A 25,112-nucleotide genomic window follows, 5' to 3' on the forward strand; every position below is an offset into this window, starting at 1 on the left:
GATGGCCCTGCCAACACCTTGATTTCATACTTTAAGCCTCCAGAACTGTGGGAGGATACATTTCTGTTGTGTTAAGCCACTGAGTTTTTGGTAATTTGTTATGGCAGCTTGAGGACATTAATATACTCCTGGTGGTGCTCGCTCGCTCTCGCTCTCTCTCTCTCTCTCTTTCTCACACACACACACAGAGACACACACCGTTTAACTAGAGTAGCTTGGTTATTTTGATTTATATTATACTTTAGAGTTCAGCTTAACATGTCATTTGAAGAAGGAAAAAAAAAAAGAAGTTTTACTACTAACCAAAGTTTGAAAACCCACCTCTTTGGCCAAACTGAACCATAAACCATTCCTCCAGACATACCCTGAAGGTTTTTGATGCCATATTTGTATTCATGATGTTCTTGACATCTGGATACTTTACTTACCTTTTGAATGTTAAAATATTAGTCATTCATGAAGCTCAACTTATATCAACTCCACAAAGTCAGGCCCCAATATCCCTTCAATTAGATATGATTTCTTCTGCTTTTAAAAAGCAATTGAATTTTTAGATCTTCTCTTACAGCATTTACTTTATTCAGCATCATATATTTTAGTCCCCACCTTAACTCCATAATGGGCCCTGTGTTTTATCCATCTTTGTATCCTGCTTCCCAATCCCATCCAGTGCCTTACAGTGTCTTCCACACTGCTGTTGGTATTCAATAGAAGCTGGTAGTAAAATTTTACAAAGGGCCCTATTCATTTCACATAAACTCATTGTTTAGGTATGAATGGCCTTTTGATGTCTCACACAGATTAAACTGCTATAAGTTACTTTATTATAACCTAGGGCTTTTTAAAAAAATCCATACCAGTTAAAAAAAAATAGCTGAATGTAGATTTTGTAAAACAGAAGGAAAAGAGAGGCCCAAAACTTAAGTATTTGCCTGTGTGAAGGAGAATTCCAAGACTCTGAGGAAAGAGAATTAATGCAGAGAGTATTAAGAGGAAGGGAAAAAAATAAAGTTTTCTCTAAGTTTTTAATCCTGCTCTATTAAGGAATTTAAAGGTGGGGTGAGAGACTAGAGACCTTTGAAACTATGGTGTGCTAAATAGTATTCATCCACTATGCCCCATTAATAAAACATAATTTAAAAGTCCTGATTCCAGTGCTTATAATTTAAAAAATTTACTTGGTATGATCCAAACATAATATATATTATCGACTATTTCCATGCTTTCATGAGAAAATAAAACTTTTTCAGTGTTTCTCAAATAGACAGTAATCTCAAATTCCTAAAAACATTTTCTTTACCCAAAATATGCCTAGCTCTCAGAAAGTTTCCCTGGCCCATTTTCTTTGCTAAAAGATTGTGTTTTTTTCTTATTGAAACATGGTAAAGGGGTACCTGGGTGGCTCAGTTGGTTAAGTGTCTGCCTTTGGCTCAGGTTATGATCCAAGAGTTCTGGGATCAAGCCCCAATCAGGCTCACTGCTCAGCAGAGAGTCTGCTTCTCCCTCAGACCCTCCCCCTGTCATGCTCTCTCTCTCAAATAAATAAATAAAATATTTTTTTAAATGGTAGAGATATTTTATTCTATCCTAATAATCTGAGACAATAGGTTCTTATCATTAGAACTTAGCAAATAATAATAATTTAAAAATTAACAAGAAATAGTAAGATTGAACTTGAATTCAATACTATCTTCATTATATTTTAATATACACTAAGCTTAACCAACCAGACTCTAGCTTAACCAACCAGACTCTAACTAAATATAGTCTTCCATCTGACATATTTTGCTTTCATGTTTAGAAGATGGAGTCTTTTTTTTTTTTAAAGATTTTTATTTATTCATTTGACAGGTAGAGATCACAAGTAGGCAGAGAGGCAGGCAGAGAGAGAGGAGGAACCAGGCTCTCTGCTAAGCAGAGATCCTGATGCGGGACTCGATCCCAGGACTCTGGGATCATAACCTGAGCCAAAGGCAGAGGCTTTAACCCACTGAGCCACCCAGGCGCCCCAGAAGATGGAGTCTTATCACAGAATATATTGTTCTATGGTTCTTAGGTTAGCTTCAAGAATATGTTGATTTTAACCTGTTGTCATCCCAATATCTTTCAGTATCAATGACTACTTTTCTTTTTCTTGAATGTTGCAAGGGCAGGTTTCCCATCTTTAAGTCATCCACACCCACCATAAAATCTGCCACATTGTAATTTATCAACAAAAATCTATTGAATGGAGGAAGTCTTTATTAATCCGTAGAAATCTTGAAGGCTAGCTAGATTTCCAATCCTCCATTAGACTGAGACAGAAAGGAAATATGGACATTAGTGAAACAAGATAAACAAATCATCAGAAAATATAATTGCCCAGAATCCCCTCCATTCTTCAAGCATTCAAGTAACTGAAGTATTCTGTTATCTGAAGATAATGAAGTAAACTCAAAAAGGCCTCTTCTTGTGGAGAACACTGTTTTATATCAAAGTGCTGCTGATGAAAGGGATTCTATTCTGGTTAAATGGCTAAGAGCACTAATTTTCAGGTATCAACAATATTCCCTATTTAGTCATTGAGTGATCTCCATCAGGTTACCATGTCCTAGTGCTATTCTATTTTCATAAGTGTTCTTTCGTCACCAACACATTTTCATCCTTCTTAATATTTCCAATGGCATCACTTCACTCCACTAACGTAAAAAACAAGCAATCTAAAAATTATCCTCTGCTGTTTCCCACTCATCCACAGAGAGTGAAGTTGCCATTTACGGACACTTGCCGTTGCCATGTTTTTCAGAAAGTTTGCCATTCCACAAGCTGTTTTTAGCCCCCATACCCACGACACTTCTACAGGCATTTAGTATTTCTTTATCTGATGCTTTTCCAAGGCAATACCTCCGCCTCCTCATTGAATCATGCGGGCTGTCTCTTAATCAAATGATATTTTTTGAAGTGTTTCCTCACTGGAGCCCACAAGGTTGTTTCTCATATTTTCCCCCACACCTGCTTCATATACTAACCTAAGGAGAACTACTTATGTGGTATATTGTCCTTTTTGGAACAGAAATATGATATTTGTCATTTCCCCATTCCACAATCTGGTCCAACAGTTGAAAGTATCTAAAAATATCAACTAATATTTCTTCATTTTCTTGCTCCCCAGAAAATGATGTATTTTCCTCTGTTTATATCTGGTGTTCCATAAAAGATTAGCCAGATTCAAAACTGTGTGGTGCAGTGAAAATAGTTCAAAAATTAACAGCAGAAAGATGGGTTCAAATCCCACTTATTAAAGATGTAACTTTGGACACAAAGGCATCTGAACCTCAGTTTTCTCATCTGCAGAATGGGGAAACAAGGATTTACCTAGGAGAGATGTGTAAGCCTTAAATGAGGTACTATACTGTAAGTCGCATATCTAGTATACTGTGTGACACAAAATAGTGAACCAAGAATTTCTCCCATTATAGAACTACCATAACTGTGGCAAGATGGTATAGCAGGTAACTATGCAGAGGACAACTGTTCAACACCCATGATATTTTAGTGTTGAGATAAAAAGAAGTTATTATCTTAAGGTTAGAAACAGAATTTTCCTTAAGAAGGAAGTTTTGATTTAAGAAAAAGAATCTTTACAAAAAATTAATAGCTAACTTTTATTACAACATTTTTACAATAGCCAAGAAATAGAAATATTGGTATGTCTCTTGGGAGTAGAAGATGTAACCTATCACAGACTGGCAGAAAGAAAATTTTTAAAGTAACTCAGCCACTCAGTAAGAGGAAGAAACTGGGATTTGGGGCATAGGGGAAAGCAAAGTAGGAAAAGAAGAAGAGAGAAAAATGAAGAGAGTAGAGTATCTTGGTGAGAGATTGGCATCTACATTAGCCAGTGTGGTAAGGGGACATTTTAAAGAAGAGAAATGTGAGAACGTCCAATAATGGATGTCAAGTTCTTTTTATTTTGTAATGTAAGTCCCCTCCATATCCTCAAAGCCTAACTGTCCCATAAAGTCCTAGAACAATGCTGTTTATTTGCATTTTGTTTTAATGGTTATAGACATCACAAAATGGAGTAGAACTTTCCCTTTGTGAAAACAGTGCTGAATAGGTAGACCATGTATAGAATGGTGAAATGATCTATGTGTGAGTACAAGGACTCAGATTCAGGGGGGATCATGAGAAAAGAAGCCTCCAGGGGGTTGCAGAAAACATACAGAAGATAATAGATTTTCCTCAGGATGGAAGAAGGGAGCTCAAGCATTCTTTTCTAGCTCAGAGATGACAAATGTTTTCTCTGAAAGGTCAGATAATAAATCTTCTAGGCTTGTGAGGTATATAGTGCTGTAGACTGAACTATGCCTCCTCCTCCCCACAAATTCATATGTTGAAGCCCTGATTAGATAACCAATATCATGATATTTAGAGGTGGGGATTTGGGGAAGTAGTTAGGTTTAGATGAGGTTCGGGAGGGTAGAACTCTCATGATAAGATTAGTACTCTTATAAGAAGAAAACTCCTGAGAGCTTTATTTCTCTTCTCCTTCTGTACACACACCGAGAAAAGGCCATGTGAGCATACGACAAGATGGAAGCCATCTACAAGCCAGAAAGAGAGTCCTTGCCAGAACCCATCCATACTGGCACTTTGATCTCAGATTTCCAATCTACAGGGCAATGAGAAAATAAATTTCTATTGTTTAAGCCATCCAGTTTATGGTATTTTGTTATGACAACCCAAACGAAATAGGAAATATGGTCTCTGTTGCAACTACTCAACACTGTCATTAGGCGGGATAGATAATACATAAACAAATAGGCATAAAGCTATCTAAATAAGAATTTTATTAACAGAACAAGCGGCTGGCTAGATTTGGTCCATGAACAGTAGTATGTCAACTACTGACTTAGACCAGGAGTCAACAAAATACCTAACACAAACCAAATCCAGTTACTTTCCTGTTTTATTTGTGGCCCTCCAACCTAAAAATGGATTTTATATTTTTAGATGATTACAATTTTAAATAATTATATTTTAAATGATTATAAGTATCTACATCATATCCAATATTATACTTCTTGTTTTGCAAAGACTAAAATATTTACTATCTATTCCTTAAAGAAAAAGTTTGCCAACCCCTGTTCCAAAGCATAAGGTCCAGTTGACACCTAATTTCCATATCCATTGGGTCAGAATTTTTGTCCCAATTCTGTCCCTTATATTAGGACCCAGAGTTGACATTTGTGAGGGAAACATTGAGGGAAATTTTTTGTGAACTCCTAACTTTCCTCCAAAACTATCTTCTGCATTTCAGTATAAGGTACCACACAGATAAAAAATCACAAAACCTACCTGTCCTAATCCAACCTACCAATATTATCACTGATGCTACTCTAATTCATGTAATCATCTACCTCTCACCCAGATAATTATCACAGCCTCATCCTAATTACTTTCTTCCTGTTCTTCCTTCCACCAACCACCACCTACTTCATCATAGAAGCCAAATGAATTTTTTAATTTAAATTCCATCTTACCCCCCTACATGAACACCCAAGCTCCATGCAATACACACCCTCCTTAACACATACCACCAGGTTCCCCCATCCCCCGAATCTCCCCCCCTTCCAAAACCCTCAGTTTGTTTCTCAGAGGCCACAGACCCTCATGTTTTGTCTCCCCCTCCAATTTACCCCAATTCATTTTTCCTTTCCTTCTCCTAATGTCCTCCATGTTATTCCTTATGCTCCACAAGTAAGTGAAACCATATGGTAATTGACTTTCTCTGCTTGACTTATTTCACTTAGCATAATCTCCTCCAGTCCTGTCCATGTTGATACAAAAGGGCCATCTGTACCCCAGTGTTCATAGCAGCAATGGCCACAATCACCAAACTGTGGAAAGAGCCAAGATGCCCTTCAACAGATGAGTGAATAAGGAAGATATGGTCCATATATACAATGGAATATTATGCAGCCATCAGAAAGGATGAGTACCCTATTACATTTAGAATAAAAATCCATACTCTTGACCACAGCCTGCAGGACCCTAGAAGACTGGCCCCTACCTCCTTCTCAACATCAACAAAGTGACCTGAACCCACTTCACTTTGGTCTAGTTTCCTTTGCCTTCCATCTGTCTCAGGTATGAGCCATACTCTTTCTTCAAACAGGGGTTTAGAGTTTGCTGTTTCTTTTGTCTGGAATAACTTTTTTCCTGCCTCTTCACACTGATGACATGTTTTTATTATTCAGGTCTCAAATTAAATATCACCTCATCAGAGAAGGCTGTCATAACTCTCTAAAGTAGATGCCCCCAATTATTCTCCATCACAGCACTTTGTTTAATCCTACATGATGATTTACTTTGTTTATAAACTCCATGCATGGTATCCAACTTCACCTGGAGCCATGCTTGGCACTCAGTAATAGGCACTTGATAAATATGTACTGAGCGAATGATGGAATGTGACAAAGTTCAAATTAATAAACATAAAATAACCCTAGAGTTGTATTGCAATTTAGCAGTTCACAAAACATTTTCAGATAAGTTAACTCACTTAATTATCATGGAAAATGTACCAAGTCTCAGGTGTGTGCAGCCTGGTATGAGAGACAGAAGTAACTCTGATAATAGGTAGAACATGATAAAGGCATACCAGTGGTACAAATAAGACATTTTACAAAGAGAGAAAAAACTTAGGGGTTCAGGGGCATTAGGAAAATGGTATTGGTTTCCAACAGCTTCCATAACAATCCAAAACTGGTATATTTTTATAGTTTTGGAGACTAGATGTCTGAATTCAAGGTATCAGCAGATCTCTGTTCCCTCTGAGACCCTGAATAGAATCCTTTGCCTTTTCCTCACTTCTAATGGGGCCTGTCACTCCTTGGCATCCCTTGGCTTGCAGAGGCATCACTTCAGTCTCTGCCTCTGTCATCATATAGTGATTTCCTCATGTTTCTCCACCTGCATTTCTGCTTTTCCTGCTTATAAGGGCACCAGTTATACTGGATGAGGGTCCAACCTATCAGGTGTAACCTCGTTTTAACCTGATTACATCTGTAAAAACCCAAATAAGTTCACATTCAAGGAACCGGAGGTTAAGACTACAACATATCTTTTTTGGAACACAATTTAACATATAAGAATAGAAATTTTTCCAAGAGGAGGTAATAAAGGCAATTATCTTGAAGGCATTTTTATTAAATATGGTATAAAGGAAGATTTTTATCATTCAAGTTTCTGCTATGATAAAGCTATATATTAAGCAACTCCAAAATGTCAGTAACTTATAACAACAAACATTGTTCACTAACCAGTCTGTTAGTTGGCCGAAGCAGCTCTGCTCAAAGTGTCAGGTCAGGTTCAGTTTGTTGTTCTGGGACCCATGTTTGCCTGGGGCTTGCTCTTCTCATGGTAGTTAGCCAAAACGCAAGATTTCAAGAACTCCAGGCAAGCACATATGAAGCCTCAGCTGCGTCACCTCTGCTAACACTAACTTGGCCTAATCAGTTCACTGGACCTAGGACAATATCCAATGAACCCAGCTAAGATACTCTGCCTACTTTTATGGGAAGCCATGGCAAAGTGAGTGAGTAATTAAAAACAACTATCTAATCATCCAAAGGATTATCACCAAATTTTCTCATTGTCTCTTGGGCCCTGATACTTCCCAAGGAGCTTAGAGATAGAGATCCTGACCTAGACTTTCTTCTAGAAGCCTTCATGAACTTATCACATTGGAGATCTTTGGTTATGCTGTGCAACAATTACATGTCTCAGATGAGAAATGTTCCAGGAATTTAGGTGTGATGGAGAACTCTCTAGAGTTAATGAGAGACCAGTTTTCCCACGTGTTCACATTGTACATTTTTATCTTCAGTAATGATCAAAATGGCCTTTTCCAGTATAATATATAAGAGGGACATTGGAGGGAATGTGTTCCAAGAGGTCAAAAGGAGGGGAAGGATATCTTACATGGAGCCACTGGAAAGAGAACAAAGAAAAATACCCAATCAAAGCACTTAAAGAAATATTGAGTCAGAGTCAGGTGAAAATTACTACATTATCAAGTCTAAAACAGGGGATGGGTTCAAGGGGAAAATAGAGAGAGTGAGAGGAGTCCTAGAAAATTGCCCAAAACTTCTCTCAAGCATTCTTAGTTCCCTCTCAGTGACTGGCATGAGTGTAGCTCAAGAGGATGTCAGACTGGCTGAAATATAGACTTAGGGTACACATGTTACATTGGGATACTGAGATGGTAGAATAACATGCAATCTTAATTTTGTTTTGCTCAAAGAATCCATTCCACTCAGGGTAAGTATTCACTATTGGAAGGTGATGACAGGATAGGGCAGTAATGGGGGAAATGCCCTGTCAGTTAGTATGAAATGAATCAAAGTGCCTGAAAAGTTTCAGAAACTGCATTTAAACAAGCAGAAAGTTAAGCCACAGTATGGACAGAGGAACATCATAGAGCCAGTGAAGGCAAACCTCTAGGTTTCCCAAGGTATTAGAAGATGAAGTAGAAGAATAAAAGTCTGAGAAACTGTCATCTGAGCAATGCTTAAAGATACTGGAGATATTTCAATAATGGTAACCCACAGTGAATGTCTATGCATACATAAAGGGTTTTTTGATGGAAGAGGAAAAGGACTTGTTTGTTCTATATGTCTCAAGAGATAGCCCAATAGGTGAACGCTACATTATCAGTTCAACTTATAAAATAGAGATAGTGACTTTCTATAAAACCTATACTGTAGGGGAAGGTGGGATGAGACTTAGGAGTATAATTCAGTCTGAGTCTCGCATTCATAAGAGACTTACGTCAAAACTTTCGGCATTATCTCTATATGATGTTGTGTTTCCTTAGTGTTTTTAGATGTGTATCAAAAGATATTCATTTGGTGTAAATATTATAAATTTAAAATAATCCTATCTTAGCATTTAAAAAAATATTTTACAAACCTGCAGGGAAAAAAAAAAAAGATGGCTCAGGTATCTCTTAACCTCTGAAACCTGCTGGTTCAAAAAAAGAGGACAACTATTTACCTAAGACATGGTCAAGGTACTTTGTGTGCCAGGCATAGTATTGGATTAGATGTCTAAGATTCCATTCAAGATTGACATTGTTTAATTCTAACTTTTCTAGGTTATACTCTCCTTGTCTGTAAATGTAGGAAGAAAGCTCAGCTTTCTTCTTGTGTAATCTGAAATAGCACTACTGATTCCTGGAATGCTCTTTGACCTCCCCATTCCCTTTCCCCATTCCCACAGCCCACAAGAAACTAACTCATACACCTCCTTCTGGCTTTAATTTGAATCTCAGTTCTTCAAAGTAAACAGCTAATATTCAGATTAGGCTAAAACTTCTGTTAGGTACATACCCATCTCACCTAAACTCCATGAAGCCCCGAACTGCTCCATCATCATGCCCAATATTCAGTGCACAGCATAGTATTCTACAAATGGCAGAAAATTCAACAGTTATTAAATTAATAAATTACTTGGGATATTATTTTTAAGACAAAATGGTGGTTGATTAAGACATGGGGACAGGACCCATGGGCAGAAAGAGCTGCTGCGCCAGGGTTGTGAGGGGTGCTTGATTATATACTGTGGGGTTGGAGGGTAAGGAAAAATGGAGGTTTCAAAATTACTTGGAATATTAATCAGTATTAAATGAAAAAGGGTTTTAATGGTAAAATTCATTTGAGAAACACCAAACTAAATACTCTTACCAGATTTCTTTATTACCATTTTCAAAGTCTTTAATACATAAACAACTATGGAAAGTAAATACAGTGCATTTTCTCAATTCTAAGATTTACTAAAAACATTTTATATTTCTCAAATTCTATCTTTCTTATAATACAATTTTTGATATGCTTCTTTCCCACCCTTCCTTACGGCTTCGCCAAACTCTGTTATTAAATCTTAAGAACAATTTCCTATAATTAATAGTGTCATAGAATTAAGAGAACCATTAGCATAGAGTGTTTATCAAATATGATTGATTATGGAATCTTTTTTTACAGAGATTCTCCTGGGACTAGTGTGGTATGGGGTGCATTTTAGGAAACACCAGAATAGAAAGCCACCTCCAAATTTACTAATATTTGAGGCTACTAGACAGAATTAGGAAGCAATATGTTATAGGTAAAAAAGAATAATAATAAATTTAATTAATTAATTAATTTAATTAATATTTTTTTAAAAACATGACTCCTGAGACTTGACTATTCCAGGACCTATTTAGTAATCTCAAACAAGTCACTTAAGGAATCTGACTCTCATGTAGTTTATCAGTAAAAGAGGAACAATGGCATCTTTCCTGCTTACCTCATTAACAACAAGAAAGTTAAATGTAGAGAGGTCAGATTCTGATTAAGGAAATTAGAACAAACAGTTGATGTTCTGGTCTTCCCCAAAATACACTAAAATGACAGTAAAGTGGTCTTTTATTTATTTTTTATTTAAAGATTTTATTTATTTATTTGACACACACACACACACACACACACAGAGTGAGAAAGAGAGCACAAGCAGGGCAAGTGGCAGGCAGAGGGAGAAAGAGAAGCAGGCTTCCAGCAGAGCAAGAAGCCCAGTGTAGGGCTCAATGTGGGGCTTGATTCCAGGACCACAGGATCATGACCCAGGCCAAAAGGAGCTGCTTAACTGACTGAGCCATCCAGGTGCCCCTAAAGTGGTCTCTTAAAAAGGGCTAACCACACACACACACACACACACACACACACACATGCTCATGTGCACATTTTGGAGGCTAGAAGGCAGATGGATGAGTGATGACTGATTTAGCAAATCTTAAATGTTGAAATCTTAAAAGGAAAACAGATAAGTAACTTAATTTGTGCTCCTTAATCTCTGGATGTATTTGTAAGAATAAAGTCCTTGAGAAGGCAAGAAATATGGGCTCTAGGGCAAAAACAGGACCTGAAGTTCTTCTCACTTAAGGAAAAAAAATGGAGAGGAGGAATTACCCCTCTTTTAAAAAAAAAGTAAATATAAAAACCGATGTATGTTCTTCTTACTGAAAGTATTTGCTGGATGTCCAACACAATGAATAAAGTAAAATATTACTACTATACATCATCATAAAATTTTAGAATTCAGAAGATAATGATAACCCAAAAGCTGTCCAGGGTGGGAGCAAGGAGAGAGGATCAGAATGGAATCAAACTTCTCAATAACAATAATTAAGTTGACAGTTTTCCCATTGTGTTTGATCATATTAATAATAGAGTTTCTCTTACACAGAGGGTTTAGAGATGATTTAGTGACAGGTACATAGAAAACAAATCAAAGAAAACTAAGACAATTACTTATTCTGGAAAATAAAAAAATTAGGAAGAAGAGACTCAACTGTAAAATGTGTTCATAAAATTATAATAGCATAAAGATGGTACATAAATTTAATCATAAATTTTGGTGTGATTATATTTAAAGAAGAATTTGTTATTTTTCTATTGTTTTGTATCACAAATTATCACAAATGTAGCAGTTCAAAACAAAACATATTTATACTTTCACATTTCTGTGGGTTAGGAGTTGAAGCACAGCTTAGCTGGGTCCTCTGGTTAGGGTCTCACAAAGCTATAATTAAGGTGTTAGCTGGACTGCATTATTATTTGTAGAATAAACCACTTCCAAGCTTATTCAGCTTATTGACAGAATTCATTTCCTTGTGACTGTGGGATTCAGGGAAGCTTTCTTCTTCAAAGCCAGCAAGGGAGAAGTGAGTGGGTCTGCGAATAAGAGGGAATCTTATAATGTAATATGACTATGGGAGTGATATCCTATCACCTTTGTCATATTATATTGGTTAAAAGTAAAAGAAAGTTCTTGTCTACACTGAAGGGGAAGAGATTATACAAGGTTGTAAACATCAGGAGGTCGGGCTCATTTGAGACACTTTCATGTTTAAAATATCAAAGAACATAGAGAGAAGCTTTTATTTTTCTGATATCCCATAGTAGTAGTATGTTAGTGTTATATCTGGATGGTAGTCTAGCTCCTCATTTTTAAAAAAGTAACAGTTTTATGTGTGTGTGTGAACTTACAAAATTGTGTAACCATCATCAAAATCCCATTTTAAGGGGCATCTGGGTGGCTCAGTCTGTTAAGTGTCTACCTTTGGCTCAGGTCATGATCCCAGGGTCCTAGGATCAAGCCATGCATCCAGCTCTCTGCATAACAGGGATCCTTCTTCTCCCACTACCTGACTGTTCATGTTCTCTCTGTCTCTTGCTCTCTCTCTCTCACTCTCAAATAAATAAAAACTAAAATCTAAAATACCTCTCATTTTCTATCACTTCAATTACTCCAAAAAGATCTCTTGTGTCCAGTTTGCTGTCCCATTCTTACTTCCACTCTCAATCACTAATATCACTGCTTTCTTTCCCTATAGATTTGTCCCAGATCCTCCATTTCATCCATCTAAGTGAGCCAGTCTTACACCTACTTGCTTTCAGAACCATCTTGTTTCCTGCATCCTCTCCAGCCTTGAGGACAATAGTATCCTGGAGTTGGCTTTTACCAACTCATGAGAGTCAATTGTTAACTACGGCATGAGATGTTTTCAGTTTTGTTGTTAAACCATTGGTAGCTTAAAGATGGCCTTAGTAAGAGTTTTTACACTATGGCAAATAATACAAATCAGGGTATCTTTGTTTTAGTTAATTTTTCAAAGGGTTGGTTTATCAGTATACCACTGTTTGGCTACCTATTATTACTAATCTCTGGGTTTTCTCCTGTTAAGTCAGGTTTCTTAAAAAGATCTTTGCCTCTTGGTGTTCACATCCTTATCTAGTTCCCTCCCATAATTAATAGGACTGATTTGTATTACCATTAAATGACTGCAGAAGTAATGTTTTACACCAATGCCAGATCATAAAAAGTATCGTGGTTTCTGCCTTACTCTCACATGAGTTATTTCTTCTGGGCTCAGTCAGCTGCTATGTCATGACCAGATTCAAGTAGCCCTATAGAGAGTCCTAAGGAACTGTGGTGTCCTTCTAAAAATGACATGATTGAGCCATTCTGGAAACAGATCCTTCAGCCATGTCCAGCTTTCAGATTACTGTAGCCCAGGCTGACATCTTGACTGTGACCTAATGAGAGATTCTGAGCCAAAATCAAACAGCTAACCTGTTCCTGATTGCCTGGACCACAGAAACTCAACAAGATAATAAATGATTATTCTCTGAATCACTAAGTTTTAAGGTAATTTGTTATATTGTAACAGGTAATTAAGACAGCTTTTGGCACCAAAAATGGGGTGCAACCATTACAAAACTTAAAAGATGAGAGTGGCTTTGGAGTTGAGCCAAGATGGTGGATGAGTAAGAGACTTATTATCATCTGGTCCCAGGAGTTCAGCTAGATAGCTGTCAAACCATTCTGAACACCTACACACTCAACAGGAGATCAAAGACAAGAAGACCAGCAATTCTAGGAACAGAAAAACGACCACTTTCTGGAAGGTAGGACATGGGGAGAAGGGAATCCGAGGCAACATTAGGGAAGAGAGACCTTGGCAGGAGGGGCTGGCTCCTGGAAAGCCATAGAGCATCAGAGCACAAAATCAGAAAGTTTAGAAGTTGACTCCACTGAGGGACATCGCTCCAGAGGCTAAGCAGGTGGATGGAGGCCTTACAAGGACAGTGTGGTCTCAGGACCTGCAGGGTCACACAAAAAGACCAGGGATGCCTGACTACGGCAGAGCTCCCAGGTATCGGAGCAGGGAAGCCAACTGTGGAACAGAGCCAAGGAGTGGGCTTTCAGTTCAGGGTTACCTTAAACAGTGATCAGAGGTACAGTTGACCCCACAAGCGGTACATCCAGGGAACCACCCCCCCCTCAGGGAGGAGTGATGCGAGCGTGCTACAGGAATCTGTTGGGTTTGGAGACTCCAAACAGGGCGTATACCAGAGATAAAAATGCTCCATCACAGGCTGGATGAGCGCAGAGTGCGGCCAGAGACCAGGGAGATGGGAGGGATTGACCCTTTAAGGGGGTATTGAGGAGTGGGGCCCCAAGTTCTCAGCTCCTACCAGCCGAAATTGGGAGGCTGTCATTTTCATTTCTGTCCTCCAAAGTTGTACAGAAAGCATTCAGAGAACAAAAGCTCCCAAGAGCGAACTCAAGCAGGTTACTTAGCCTGGCCACTGGCAAGGGCAGTGCAATTCCACCTCAGGCAAAGACATTTGAGAATCACAGCAACAGGCCCTTCCTCCAGAAGATCGACAAGAACATACAGCCAAGATAAGTTTATCAATCAACAAGAACTGTGGAATGCCAGAGCTAGGGGGAAGCAACTCATAGAATTCATGGCTATTTTTCTCATTATCCTTTGATCTTTCAAAGTTAAATTTTTAAATTTTTTTCTTATCCTATTTCTTAAATTATTCCTCTTTCCTATTTTAACATTTTTAAACTATTTTACCTTATTAATACCTTTTTAAAAATCTTTATTTAATTTTCATTATAAAATTATAATGAAATTATAATTTCAGTCATATTCTATCCCTTCATTGTATTTAACCTCATTTTTGGTTATATATATATACATATATATATATATATATATATATATATATATATATATTATTTTCTTTAAAATTTTTTTCTTTAAAATTTTTTTTCTTTAAAATTTTTGAATACAATTTCATCTAATAGATAAAATATACCCTAAATCTAGTGAATCACTTTGTTCTAGTCTCCAGCCTGAGCACATTCCTTCCTCTTTTTTTTCCTTTTTTCAAACAACTTCTTATCTTATCAATTCCTTTTTTTAGAATCTTTTCTAATTTTCATCTTTACAGTCATACTCCATCATTTCATCATGTTTACCCTTATTTTTGTGTATATATAAGTTTTTCTTTCTTTAAAATTTTGGGAGGAAGCTTCTCCTAACAGATCAAAATACACCCAAAATCAAGACTATGGCTCTGTTCTATTCACCAGTCTAATATATATATATATTTTTTTCTTTATTTCCTCCTTTTTTCCCCACCTAGCAGTTTTGGGTCTCTTCTGATTTGTTTAGTGTATACCTTCCTGGGGTTGTTCCTACCCTCTTAGTATTTTGTTCTCAGAAAAACTCACCACAAAAAAAGAAAGAACAAGAGGCAGTGATAACAGCTAGAGACCTAATCAATATAGACATTAGTAATATCTCAGAAGAGTTCAGAATGACAATTATCAAGGTGCTAGCTGGGCTCAAAAAAAAAAAAAAAGCATGGAAGATACTAGAGAATCCCTTTCTGGAGAAATAAAAGAACTAAAATCTTACCAAGTTGAAATAAAAAGATCTATTAATGAGGTACAATCAAAAGTGGAGACTCTTACTGCTAGGATAAATGAGGCAGAAGAGAGAATTAGTGATATAGAAGACCAAATTATGGAGAAAAAAGAAGCGGAGCAAAAGAGAGGCAAACAACTACTGGACCACGATGAGAGTCGAGAGAGATGTGATATCATAAGATGAAACAATATTAGAATAATTGGGATCCCAGAAGAAGAAGAAAGAGAGAAAGGGGCAGAAGGTACATTGGAGCAAATTATAATAGAGAATTTCCCTAATATGGCAAAGGGAACAAGCTTCAAAATCAAGAGACACAGAGAACCCCCTCAAAATCAATAAAAATAGGTCAACACCCCATCATCTAATGGGAAAATGTACACGTTTCAATGACAAAGAGAAAATCCTGAAAGCAGCTTGAGACAAGAAGTCTGGAACATACAATGGTGAAACATTAGATTGGCAACAGACCTATCCACAGAGACCTGACAGGACAGAAAGAATGGGCATGATATATTCAAAGCATTAAATGAGAAAAATATGCAGACAAGAATACATATCCAGCTAGGCTATCATTGAAAATAGAAGTAGAGATAAAAAGCTTCCAGCATGAACAAAAACTAAAAGAATTTACAAACACCAAACAGAAAATATTGAAAGGGGTCCTCTAAGCAGAGAGAGTCTAAAAGTAACAGACAAGAAAGGAACATAGATAATATACAGTAACAGTCAATTTACTGGCAATACAATGGCACTAAATTCATATCTCTCAGTAGTTACCCTGAATGTAAATGGGCTAAATGCCCCAAATAAAAGACACAGGGTATCAGAATGGATTAAAAAAAACAAGATGCACCAATATGCTGTCTGCAAGAAACTCATTTTAGACCCAAAGACATCTCCATATTTAAAGTGAAGGGGTGGAAAACCATTTAACCATGCTAATGAACATCAAAAGAAAGCTGGGGTAGCAATTCTTATAGCAGATAAATTAGATTTTGAGCCAAAGACAATAACAAGAAATGAGGAAGGACATGATATCATATATAAAGGGTCTAACAAGAAGATCTAACAATTTTAAATATCTATGTCCCTAACATGGAAGCAGCCAATTATATAAACCAATTAATAACAAAATCAAAGAAACACATCAACAATAATACAATAATAGTAGGGGACTTAAACACCCCCCTCACTGAAATGGACAGATCATCTAAGCAAAAGATCAACAAGGAAATAAAGGCTTTAAATGACATATTGGACCAGATATACACCACAGATATATTTAGAACATTCTGTCCCAAGGCAACAGAATGCACATTCTTCTCTAGTGCACATGAAACATTCTCCAGAATAGATCACATCCTGGGTCACAAATCAGGTCTCAACAAGTACCAAAAGATTGGGATCATTTTCTGCATATTTTCAGATCATGATGCTTTGAAACTGGAACTCAACCACAAGAGGAAAGTTGAAAAGAACTCAAGTACATGGGGTTAAAGAGCATCCTATTGAAAAATGAATGGGTCAACCAGGAAATTAAAGAATAATTACAAAAATTCATGGAAACAAGTTAAAATGAAAACACAATTGTTCAAAATCTTTGGGACACAGCAAAGGCAGTCCTTGAGATAGGCAATACAAGCCTTTCTCAAGAAACATAAAGGGTCTCAAGTATACAACCTAACCCTACACCTAAAGGAGCTGGAGAAAGAACAGCAAACAAAGCCTAAACCCAGCAGGAGAAGAGAAAAAATCAAGATCAAAGCAGAAATGAATGAAATACAAACCAAAAATCAGTAGAACAAATCAAAAAAACTAGCAGCTGGTTCTTTGAAGGAATTAATAAGATTGATAAACCCCTGGCTAGACTTATCAAAAAGAAAAGAGAAAGTGGGAAATTAATAAAATCATGAATGAAAGAGGAGAGATCACAACCAACACCAAAGAAATGCAAACAAGTATAAGAACATATTATGAGTAACTATACACCAGAAAATTTGAAAATCTGGAAGAAATGGATGCATTCCTAGAGGGAGATAAACTACCAAAACTGAACCAGGAAGAAATAGAAAATCGAAACAGACCTATAAACACTAAGGAGATTGAAGAAATCATCAAAAATCTCCCAAAACGAACAAGAGTCCAGGGCCAGACATCTTCCCAGGGGAATTCTACCAAGCATTCAAAGAAGAATGAATACCCATTCTCCTGAAACTGTTCCAAAAAATAGAAATGGAGGGAAAACTTCCAAACTCATTTTATAAGGACAGCACTACCTTGATCCCAAAACCAGACAAAGACCCCATCAAAAAGGAGAATTACAGACCAATATCCTTGATGAACACAGATGCAAAAATTCTCACCAAAATACTAGCCAATGGGATCCAATTGAACATTAAAAGGATTATTCACCATGACCAAGTGGCATTTATTCCTGGACTGCAAGGTTGGTTCAACATCCACAAAATAATCAATGTGATACAGTACATTAATAAAAGAAAGGACAAGAATCATATGATCCTCTCAACAGATGCTGAAAAAGCATTTAACAAAGTACAACATCATTTCTTGATCAAACTCTTTATTATGTAGGGATAGAGGGTACATACCTCAATACCATCAAACACAGTGAATATCATTCTCAATGGTGAAAAACTGAAATCTTTTCCCCTAAGGTAAGGAACATGGCAGGGCTGTCCATTATCACCACTGCTATTCAACATAGTACTAGAACTCCTAACCTCAGCAATCAGACAACAAAAATAAATAAAAGGCATCTGAATCGGCACTCTTAGCAGATGATAAGATACTTTATCTTATAATTTATGTGGAAAGTATATGATAATTTATTAGATACTTTATGTGGAAAACCCAAACGACTCCACTCCCAAACTTCTAGAACTCACACAGGAATTCACTAAAGTGTCAGGAAAGCACAGAAATAAGTTGCATTTCTATACACCAACAGCAACACAGAAGAAAGAGAAATTAAGGAGTCGATCCCATTTACAATTGCACCTGAAACAATAAGATACTTAGGAATAAACCTAACCAAATAGGCAAAGAATCTGTACTCAGAAAACTATAAAGTATTCATGAAAGAAATTGAGGAAGACACAAAGAAATGGAAAAATGTCCCATGTTCATGGATTGGAAGAACAGCTATTGTGAAATGTCCATGCTACCTAAAGCAATCTACACATTTAATGCAATCCCTATCAAAATATCATCATTTTTTTCAAATAATGGAACAAATAATCCTAAATTTTATATGGAACCAGAAAAGACCCTGAAAAGCCAGAGGAATGTTGAAAAAGAAAACCAAAGCTGGTATCATCACATTTCCAGACTCCAAGCTCTATTACAAAGCTATAATTATCAAGACAGTCTGGTACTGGCATAAAAACAGACACATAGATCAATGGAACAAAAATGGGCCCTCAACTCTATGGTCAACTAATCTTGGACAAAGTAGGAAAGAATGTCCAATGGAAAAAAAGACAGTCTCTTCGACAAATGGTGTTGGGAAAACTGGATAGCCACATGCAGAAGCATGAAACTCGATCATTTCCTTACACCACACACAAAAGTAGATTCAAAATGGATGAAAGACCTCAATGTGAGACAGGAATCCAACAAAATCTTTGAGGAGAACACAGGCAGCAACCTCTTCGAACTCAGCCATGGCAACTTCTTCCTAGAAACATCATCAAAGCCAAGAGAAGCAAGGGCAAAAATGAACCACTGGGACTTTAAGATAAAAAAGGCTTTTGTACAGCAAAGGAAACAGTCAACAAAACCAAAAGACAACTGACAGAATGGGAGGAGATATTTGCAAATGACATATCAGATAAAGGACTAGTACCCAAATCTATAAAGAACTTATCAAACTCAACACTCAAAGAACAAATAATCCAATCAAGAAATGGGCAGAAGATATGAACAGACATTTTGGTAAAGACATCCAAATGGCCAACAGACACAAGAAAAAGTGCTCAACATCACTTGGCATCAGGGAAATACAAATCAAAACCACAGTGAGATACCACCTCACACCAGTCAGAATGGCTAAAATTAACAAGTAAGAAAACAACAGATGTTGGCAAGGATGCAGAGAAAGGGGAACCCTCCTACACTGTTGGTGGGAATGCAAGCTGGTGTGGCCACTCTGAAAACAGCATGGAGGTTCCTCAAAAAGTTGAAAATAGAGCTACCCTATGACCCAGCAATCACACTACTGGGTATTTACCGTAAAGATAAAAACGTGGGGCACCTGGGTGGTGCAGTCATTAAGCGTCTGCCTTTGGCTCGGGTCATTGTCCCAGGGTCCTGGGATCAAGCCCTGCATCAGGCTTCTTGCTTGGTGGAAGCCTTCTTCTCCCTCTCCCACTACCCCTGCTTGTGTTCCCTCTCTCACTGTGTCTCTCTCTGTCAAATAAATAAATAAAAATTTTTTTAAATAGATAAAAACATAGTGATCTAAAGAGGTTCACTCACTCCACTGTTTATACCAGCCATGTCCACAATAGCCAAACTATTGAAAGAACCTAGATGTCCATCAACAGATGAATGGATAAAGAAGATGTGGTATATATATACAACGGAATACTATGCAGTCATCAAAAGAAACAAAATCTTGCCATTTGCAATGACATGGATGGAACTAGAGGGCATCATGATAAGTGAAATAAGTCAATCAGAAAAGATAATTATCATATTATCTCTCTGATATGAGGAATTTGAGAGGCTGGGCAGGGGGTCTTTGGGGATTGGGAGGGGAAAAAATGAAACAGGATGGGATCGGGAGGGGGACAAACCATAAGAGACTCTTCATATCAGAGTTGGGGGGAGGGATAGGGTGGCTGGGTTATGGACATTGGAGAGGGTATGTGCTATGGTGAGTGCTGTGAATTGTGTAAGACTGATGATTTACAGACCTGTACCCCTGAAGCAAATAATACATTATACATTAGTTAAAAAAAAAAAAAAGATTAAAGTGGCTTTGAAAATGGGCAGAGGGCAGAAGCCAGAAGGACTTTGAGGAAAGTATTAATGAAAGTCTGAAGAATCTGTTAAGAAGAAGCCTTTGCCCAGGCTGCAGGTAAGGCCTTACCTACATCTGTAGGAAAGAGGATCTTGTTATGGAATTGCAGAAAGTTTAGTAGCACTGTCCTCTTTGACAACATGAGAAGTAGGAAATGAACTAATGAATTGGGTGATTTAGCTAGGAAGATTTCGAGGTGAAGTGTTGATGGTGCCACCTCTCTTCTTCAGGTCTTTATACAGAAATGCAAGCAGAGAGAGAAAAGCTAAAGAAAATACTGATAAAACAGAGAGAGAATTGTTGAGTTAAAATTTCTCAGCTTTCGGGGTACCTGGGTGACTCAGTGGGTTAAAGCCTCTGCCTTCGGCTCAGGTCATGATCCCAGGGTCCTGGGATCGAGCCCCACATCGGGCTCTCTGCTCCACAGGGAGCCTGTTTCCTCCTCTCTCTCTGCCTGCGTCTCTGCCTAGTTGTGATTTCTCTCTGTCAAATAAATAAAATATTTTTAAAAATTTTCTCAGCTTTCCTAGATAGCCTATGGTGCTAAAATTAAGAAATGGCTTCCAGCAAAGGTCAAATCTAGGACACATTCATGAAAACATAGTCTAAATATGAAGTCAAAGGTGTAGCCTCAGGAAAATTCAAGGCAGTATGTTATAGAACAATAACATAACAGAGCTTCTAAGCAGCTTGAGAATGTTGATCCTTGTCATTCTCAACAGGAATAAAAGGAAGAGAAATCTTGACTTTCAAGAAATTTGCAGGTGTGGCTTTTGTCTATCTAATACTTCAGAAGGAATAAACAAAATGTGATCTTCATTCCTTGGCCCTATAACAGTCCTTATATCCATTCTAACTCAAGACCTTGACCTGGAGACTTTGCAATCCCTGAAGAGACTTCCGTCTCAAAGACAGCTAAACATTGTATGCCCAGAGTAATTTCAGTGGGCCCAGGACAGGGGCTTGACTATAAGTGTACATTTGCTTCTCTCCTTTGCTTTCAGGAATGAATTTTTAGTTTGTTATGATAATGTGAATTCACTGGCAAAGGGGCTCATTCTAACCCTTGGCCTTTCCCGCAATGGTCCCATTTCCACATTAACGTGAAGGCACCAAGCTAATAGAAGGGAAAGGTCATGTCCTCATAGCCACAATATTTTACTTATACACAAAAGTGAACCAACACCTACGTCAATCCCAGAAATTATAGAGATATTGGATAAATGAGGGGGGAACAAAATGGGGGGTTCTTAGAAATTTTTAAATAAGTTATCACCACCCTTACCTTGTGTACTTCCCATACATGCTAGGAATCTCTGAAAAAATCAATCAGATTTAATTCAAGAGTAAAGATATATCCAAGGCAGTTTGAAATTCAGTGGATGAAAGAAAAGTTCTTTGAGAATGTAGAGCGAGAATAGAGAAGCACCATGTTATCCTAGAAATATACTGTATAAAATAGAAAGCCTGCTTCAAATGCCAAAATAGAAGGCTATTGCATGCAGGACCAGTAAATTATCTCAATTGAGTATGTGCAATAGAACAGGTGTTAAAACCTATTAGTTGAATAAAACAGTAACTTAAAGGCTTAGCTGCATGGAGGGCTCTCTCTTTTCGATATAGAGGTGAATGAGAATTCCTAAAATAACTAACATAGTTCTCCAAGTCTAGCTTCTCTAAGGAGAAGCTATGGACAAGATATTCTCTATGGAAAAGATATTCTCCATAGGAACATAGAACTTCACAGAACTATATAGTTTTATAAATAAACTATACAGAGGTTTAAATTGCCCCAAGCTGACCTTAAATAAGAATGGAGGTCCATATAATAGCCAAGTAGCAATAGCCACTGTGTGAAACCATGGCAGAGGAAGCCCCTGGGCTTCTCAGATCATTTTCACTGTCATAAGTAACAAATGGTAGGCATTTGGGAAAGCATTTCCATGGCATAAACTCATTATTTTTATAGATAATAATAATACTGATAATAATAATAATAATTTATGTAATGCCGAATATGTTCTGAGTCCCCATAAATCCTCACAACCACACAGTGAGCAAAGTGCTCTAAGGATTCCCAGTTTTCATATAGGAAGACGCTTGGAAGTTAAATAACTACCCCAACATCACATGGGTAGTAAACGGTCAAGTCAAGCAATGAACCTAAATCCATGCTTTTATCCAAACCAGTTAGAGATGTAGTAAATACAGCTAATCTTTGAACAATTATACATAGAAATATCTAACTATTCTATAAATTAAAGTTAGGGCTCTGGATGGGAAGGAACAGACAAGTATGGAACACTGAGAGGAAGATAAACACTTTATGGTTTTCATAATTATTTGATGTAAATTTCAGTTCACTGTATAACTACAGAAAGATATGGATTGCATTCCAACAACATTCCAACATTCACTTATACATAGCCTATTTTATTGTCTTCATAAATCCTTAATTCAAAACTGCTCAAGGTATTATTGTTACCTTTATATCTGAAATGGGTAAAATAACTAGGATGACTTCTAATTACTACAGTTAATGTTATGGTGCCCAGATGGAGCAAAACCAAGAAATCAGCTACACCTTATAGGATGCTATTTTAATGAACTTTAGTTTTGTCTGAGAATATAAAAATAATGCAGTCTAATCTGATGAAACCAAAATAAAGTGCTTATTTCTCTAAATTAATTTAACTGAACATGTTTCTACCATTTACAGAAAATACCCTATTTGTCTGATTATTTCTACTAGTGACATTTTCTAAAATTTAGCATAAAATCTAAAAAGGTCTATACAAATTCTAAAACTATGTCATATTTGAGCTATCTTTCAAATTCACAGCTATTTGATTCTAACTTATTATTTCTCTAAAGAAGTCTTCCACAAAAGTGAGACTGGTCTCCTAAATACACTGTGCACATTAATGTTCTTTAGTGCACACCCTCCCTGAGCCCTGAAGGACATACCATCTCCCCTTATGACTGGATGAATGAGGAAACAATACAGATTATCAATGAATCATGCTCAAATGTTACCTTCAACTTCCCATTCCTAATCAATAGAGACAGGACCACTCAGAAAATATGTGTAGTAACAGTTGAGCATTTTGGAGGAAATCCTGCCATGTTGTAAAATGGACTATCAAAATGATATCTATTCCAAATGATTTGGAATCAAAATGATTCTATTCAAAATGATTTCTATTCCATCCACTCTATACTGGGAAAAAAAAAAATAAAGTGTACCTGACTTTGTACTAATGGGATGGTATAACTGTAGTTTTTGGTGTGGAGGGTAGTCATCTAAAACTGAATGCAGGGGCACTGAATGGCTCAATTACTTACTCTAGATTTCGGGTCAGGTCATGATCTCAGGGTCGCCCCACACAGGGCTCCATGCGGAGCATGAAGCCTGCTTGGGATTCTCTCTCTCCTTCTCTCTCTGCCCCTCCTTTTGCTCTCTCTCTCTTACAGTCTCTCTCTATCTCTCAGTAAATTAATTAATTAATTAATTAAAATTTTTTAAAATGAAAATTTAAAAATAAAGTTGAATGCAGATTCTAATGAACTATTGAACTCCTAATAGCACATTTTGAGACAACAGATTTATGGATGTAGATTTCAATTCCTTTTCTATAAAATGGAATGTTTATGGCTATGTTAATCCAAAAAATGGAATGTTTATGGCTATGTTAATCCAAAATTTGTACAAACCAAAACGTCTAATACTTTTTATGACTATGGCTACGTTAATCCAAAATTTGTACAAACCAAAACGTCTAATTCTTTTTATGAAAAGGAAAGAGCATTGTTTAGGTACTTACTATGTGGCAGGTCTTAAAGTAGGTACTAAGGGCTATGGCAGTCATTAGATAGAGTAAGCTCTTTAAGGGAAGGGATGATGTCTGATACACTTTTGTATCCCAAGTGTCTAGCACCTTGCTCTGAAATGTTTAATGAATAAAATAAAATAGATAAAAATTCTTCCTAGGTTTAAACAACTTGGATATAATTTTTTATTATTATTTTTAAGTGTCAGGCAAGATGCAGCTTATTTTTCAGATGGATCTTAATTGGTCCTTGAATCCTTTGACACAAGAAAGGAGAATTTAAAAAGTTGACAAGATTGGCCTTGGTAAGATACAAACCTCAAGGCATATTTGATAGATCAAATTATTTTTTAATCTTACTTAAAATAGGAGTGTTCAAAAGAATTTGTCCTTGGGAGATTATTATTGAGACACAGAAATGCAGCTCAAGAGGTTGACTCTTGAAAGGACAAGTAGGACAAGTATGGTCCTGCTTTGCTTCCTATGGCAGGTCTCCTAGAGTGCCCATATTTCAGAAAAACCACTAGAGGTGCCAAGGTGTAGCCCAGAGACCTTGTCTGGAACTGAGAAGATATGGGAAGCAAACCTGCACATTTCTGTGGAAGTAAAGAATAAAAAACAGAATATTGTGATTTTTTAAAGTGGCGGCAGGGAGAGAAGCAATTAAAATATATGAAAAAGCTCAAACATGATATTCTTCTGAAATACAGGATTTTTTCAAAGTGGTAAAGCTTTATTATTGTAAAGAAACTTACTACACAATGTGTTCAATTTTATCTATGTCTTTATCTTGTCCTGAAGGGATATAGAATTGAATAACCACCATGCGATCACTCACTAAGATGTAGGAAACCTGAATCACGTAACATCCTTGTCCTAAATACAGTCATTTATATGTTTAAGATTTTTACCCCATAAATTC

This window comes from Meles meles, chromosome 8 (assembly GCF_922984935.1).
Source record: "Meles meles chromosome 8, mMelMel3.1 paternal haplotype, whole genome shotgun sequence".
Taxonomy (NCBI): domain Eukaryota; kingdom Metazoa; phylum Chordata; class Mammalia; order Carnivora; family Mustelidae; genus Meles; species Meles meles.